This window comes from Rhinopithecus roxellana, chromosome 3 (genome assembly GCF_007565055.1).
Source record: "Rhinopithecus roxellana isolate Shanxi Qingling chromosome 3, ASM756505v1, whole genome shotgun sequence".
NCBI lineage: Eukaryota > Metazoa > Chordata > Mammalia > Primates > Cercopithecidae > Rhinopithecus > Rhinopithecus roxellana.
Genome location: NC_044551.1, coordinates 110703891 through 110709845, shown reverse-complemented (window position 1 = coordinate 110709845; position 5955 = coordinate 110703891).

The following is a 5955-nucleotide window of genomic DNA, read 5'->3' as shown; positions in this document are numbered from 1 at the left end:
CTTTATTACCTTCTTCAGTGCCTTAGCTTAGCAAGATAGAAGTACATTTTCATTTGATTTGTGTCCTCAAATCATTTTCACCTGTGACATTAAGCGCAGCCTACAGAGGTTACAGAATAGAAAAAAGGAAAAAAGTCTCTTTCAAGCCAAATTTCTCCTTTTCGGGTGGTAGTCAATCATTAATTTTTCTGGATCAGCTTTAAAATTTTTTATTTTTGAAGTACTTTTAGATGGCTTAAAATATTAGTAAAAGGTTAAAGGTGTAAGATTTTTCATCCCCCACTCATCTTTATTCTTCTGCCAATTTCGTGTTTTAATTACCAAAAAAAATTCTTTGAAATTCCTGACTACAAAGAACAACTCTTGTTACCAAACCTGTAGACTATGACTGATTTTCAATCATGCTGTGCACAAATTCTGAATATACAACATGGGTCAGTTTTAATGAGTTCAGAATTTCTTTTAAAAAGTCATTTGCAAACATACACACACGCTCATCTAAATGGTAGCTCTTACAATTTTATCTAAGAAAAATTATGAGTTTCAAAATAAGATGCAAATTACAAATTTTGAGCACAACAATGATGTCAAAAAGATGAAGAAAATTTAGTCAATGGACTAAATGGACTTTTCCCCTAACCCCCATCTTGATTAAAAGATGCAATAGCCAGCTAGCCCTAAACAGTGTGAACTATGTTTGTTGTTTTTTTTTAAGAGGATAATGAATATAGAAGCAATTTCAATTCAAGATGCACTCCAATTCTTATTAAACATAAGTCAGACTAATTCTCTGCCCTTCAGAATATAGTTGAAAATTAACTTTGTTTGCCTCCCCCAAAATATTGCTCTCTTCAATGGCAGGATTCTATAATTCATCTTTATATACGACTCACTGCATAGTGCTTGATGGTCAATAAATTTGTTGAATGTGTAAATTTACACAATAAATTCCCCAAAAACTTATTTCCCTTAGGTCATAAAGACTCGTTCTCCCATACTTTCACAACATTAGCAGGCCCGAAGAATTTATATTCTGACAATCTGACCCCACATTATTCTCTGATTTTATTTTATGTATAAACAAAGTGGTTTAGGCCTAAAGAAAAGTCAATACATTCAATCCACAGCCCTATGAGGTATTATGAAGGTGACCAGCAATTCTAACTCTTATTTTGGTTTTTAGAACAAATTAAGGTATTTCATTATTTAAACACGGAGAATAATTTTCTTTTAATAAATTACTTTTAATAAATTATTTTATTAAATAAGTTACTTTTAAATAAAATTTAAAAGGTAATTAAAAGAAAGACCACTTCATTTGTAAGGCCTTATTCAAAATGGCAGGAGACAAATTTCACAAGACAAATTTCACAAGTTGAAAACTTTGGGTTCTATTTTAGTAATCACTGCTACATTTTAAAAATGAGCTAGAGCTCGGCACGATGACTCTGGAGGCTGAGGCAGGAGGATCACTTGAGGCCAAGAGTTTGAGAACAGCCTGGGCAACACAGCAAGACTCCATCTCAAAAAAAAAAAAAAAAAAAATTAACCAGGCATGGTGGCACATGTCTATAGTTCCAGCTACTTGGGACTTGAGCCCGAGAGTTCAAGGCTGCAGTGAGCCGTGATGCCATTGCATTCCAGACTGGGTGACATAGCGAGACTACAACTCAAAAAAAAAAAAAAAAAAAAAAAAAATTACAAAGTTAGCTAGAAAGTCAAGGAAAAGCAGTGAAAAGATACTAGATTTAGACTTGTTGAACAATTGGGTGAGACAGAAAAAAGAGAACAATTTTAAGTGATAACAGACTTCTATTTTAACTGCCTCTTATACATTTCCTTACATTTCCTTGTTTTGATGAAGGTGAGCTATAGCTGGTAATCAGAATCTTATGTCTCTCTCTTTGCTACCTATTGAAAAACAGCCATTTAAGAAAACTTTTGTTGGGAGAAAAAAGGTGCTGCCTTAAGTAACTTGGGAATATGTTTTGACTGGATACTGTAAGGTTAAAGATGAAAAGAAGTGTACTCCAGTAGGTAAACTTATTATACATATGCTAGGTTAGCAATTCTGCAACCACTTTATTGTGTACTAGGGCTGAAAAAAAATAGGGGAATAAATTATAGATACTAAACGTTAAGTTTTTCACTAGCAGAGAAAGAAGTTACAAGTAAACAAAGGGGACAAGCTAGAATGAATCCTGTGGTGCCGGACTAGGAGTTACAGATATCCATAGACTCATTTTTAAATATATACAGAAAGATACAGAAATCATTATAGATATGTGTGTATACCTATGTTAGTAAACATTCATGTATTTCCTAGCTCTGTTCACGGATGTCTAGAAGCCATGACATCCCAGTAACAATAAGCACATTCAGCACTCAAATCTTGGATTGTAAATACCATTCTCCAATAAAAGGAACAGGGCTCTTTGGGGGAAATGACTGATTCTAGGGCTGGGCAGAGAAAACAGAAGATGAGCCTGGTAGTACCAGAAAGTAAAAACCAAAAAGAAAAAAAATGGGACCATGTCAAAAAGATACGGCTCCCAAAGGCCAAAGCTGGAACAATCTGAGCAACAAAACAAATAATTACAGTACTGGATAGTATGGCCAAAAATGTAAAATGCATATCTACAAGTCTACACTGAAAAAATGAGTGACTCCCTTATATTAGAATTCCAAATTATGTATGTAGATACCCCTCCCAAGAAAATGGAGCTTAACTCCTCTCCCTGTGAGCACTGTTGGACTTAGTGACTTGCTTCCACAGAATAGAATATGAAATGAGAAAACAGTAACTTTATAATGGAGAAACCTAGCACATACCATTTTAACCAAGTGATCAAAGTTAAACGTAGCAGTGATGTCATGTTTATATCATGTAAATATCGATATGAGGAAGTTACCTCACTTCTGTGGTATTCTTCTGTGGAAAACTATAATCCCAGTAGAGTCATGAGAAAATATCAGACAAACCCAAATTAAGGGATGTTCTACCAAATATCTAACCCATACTCTTTAAAAATGTCAAGATCTGTAAAAACAAGGAAAGACTGATAAAACTGTTGGAGTAAGAAGGCATAATGATTAAATACAATGTAGTGTCTTAGATTGGGTACAAAACCAGAAAAAGGGCATTAGTAGAAAAACTGGTGAAATCCAACTAAAGTCTGTAATTTAGTTAATAGAGTTGTACCAATGTTGACATCTTAGTTCTGACAAATGTTCCATTCTTAAAGTATTAACATTAGGGGAAACTGAATGGTGCATGTAGGAACTCTCTGTATTAACTTTGCAACTTTTCTGTGTCTAAAATTACTCCAAGGTTTTTTAAAGTTTTGGAGTATTTAAAGAAATCCAAACATTCTACAACTCTTACTAATTTGTATAGTTTTTCTGTAAAATAAAAAAATAATTTTCATAATTCAAATCTATCAACATGTTCAAAGTCAGTGATACAGGAAGAGAACTAAATACAGCCATGTGTTCCAGTCAACAATAGACTGCTCATACAGTAGTGGTCCTCTAAGATTATAACGGAGCTGAAAAATTCCTATCACCTAGTATTTATTACACTATACTTTTTATGATTATTTTAGAGTATACTACTACTTATTTTTTTAAAAAAGTTAACTGCAAAAACTTCCTCAGGCAGGTCCTTCAGGAAGTATTCCAGAAGAAAACATTGTTAACCTAGGAAATGACAGCTCCTTATGTTATTGTCCCTAAGACCTTCCAGTGGGACAAGACGTGGAAAAGGAAGACAGTTGATATTGATGATCCTGACCTTGTGTGGGCCGAGGCTAGTGTGTGTGTTTGTATCTGTCTTTGACAAAGTTCAACAAGGAAAAAAAATTAAAAATAGAAAAAGTATATTTTCGTACAGCTGTACAATGTGTTTTAACTGATACTACAAAAAAGTTAAAAAGGTAAAGTTCATAAAGTAAAAAAGTTATAATCAGCTAATTTATTATCAAAGAATTTATTATAAATCTAATATAGCTGTGTAGTCCAATGTGTATAAAGTCTACAATAATGCGTAACATTCTAGGCCTTCATATTAACTCATCGCTTCCTCACCAGCTGACCCAGAGCAACGTCTAGTCCTGCAAGCTCTACTCATGATAAGTCCCCCATGGTTTTTTTTTTTTTTTTAATCTTTTAAATAATATTTTTACTGTACTTTTTCTATGTTTAGATACACAAATACTTACCATTGTGTTCCAATTGCCCAAAATATTCAGTAACTTACTATACAGGTTGGTAGAGTAAGAGCAATGGGCTATACGATACAGCCTAGGAGTGTAGTGTAGTTGTCTAGACCATCTAGGTTTAAGCACATTCTATGATGCTCTCACAATGACAAAATCACTTAAAGGACACATCTCAGTACATTATCCTAGGCATTAAATGATGCAAAATACTACAAAACACTAGTTTATTCTTAAGATGATCATCGGAAAGGTTTAAATGCATTTTACAAATTCTGTATAACTACAGCTTCCACCATTTCTGTAAAAAGTTATATTTAGATGATTAGAAGCTATTCTACCATCAGCTACTGAAGAGATAAGCAAAAAGATGTTGTTGCCTAATGGCATACAATGCAGGCTTACTTTTTTTGTGTGTGAAAGATTACTCTGAAAGGGCATGAGGAATATGCCTAATTTTCACTCAACTTTCCAGTATATAATACCGATCACACTTATTTAAATTCATTCGTGACCTAATTCCATTTTCATAATTTACCAAATTTTAGCTACTACTACTTTAAGAATTTTTGTCTTGAAAAAACTTAAGACTCAACATGGGAAAAAGAAAAAAGGAAAACTTACCTAAGATATTAGTTTTTGGAACAACTATGTACTACTACAAGTATCTTTTATAGTTGTATAATCTACAATTATAAGGATGAAAATATATTAGAAATAGACACCAATCCTAGGATTTTCCATTTTTTCAAGGTAGGGAACTGCGTTATTTCACTTTGAAATCAGACGTAGACATATTAGAAAAAGCAATTAAATTGACATCATTATATAAAGCTGTAATTTTATGAGATAAAATCTTATTTAAAAGAGCTTTACAGAAAAACATGCAATAAAGTAACATGGAACCCAGGAATCAATAACTTCACTTAACTCCCACAGCCTCAAACTTCTCAACAAAGAAGGTTCTATCCACTAGTACAGAGATAAAAAGACAAAGTATCTTAAAGAAATAGAGTATCTTGAGGACATACTAAGACATTTTCTTATTTAGAGCCTTAAAAATATAACATTCTTTTACTTATAAATTTGGTAAGAGTCCTCTTAAATATTGGTAGTGGTAGTGCAGACAACCATAGAACCACAAGACCAAGGGTAAAGAAGACTTATGTTTAAAAGGGTCCTGTCAAAGGAAGACAAAGTCTATACTTGTCATGAATAAGGGATATTAAAAATTCAAAAGGGAAAAACCTATAAAACTAGAGATTTCAATTTATGCTTAGAGTTTAGAAATTACAGCCAATTCATTTTCTGACTCAACTAGAGCTCTTCCTATTAGGTAAGTTAAACATAAAAAAAAACAAGGACTACTTAGACTTTACAACCGAAAAGTGATGGAAAACAAATGTATAAAACTTGCCTTCATAAGAATATATTTATGATATATTTCTGATCATAGCAAACCGATTAAAAAACAAGAATTAAAGGCATCCCTTCTCTTACGCAGTTGACAACAGAAGTCTCCCCGTATCTTTAGTTTCTGTGATCTCTACTAGAAAAAAAATTTAGAATAAACTATACATAAATCATACTCACATAGAAATACTAACAATAAATGCTATCTTTTAAGTTTTAACTGGCCACAAATTATCAATTAGGTTTTTCTGAAACAGGAGTCTACTATCATTTGCATTAAAATAATACCAATCAAGTATTAAGAGTTAATAAGAATACACTTAAA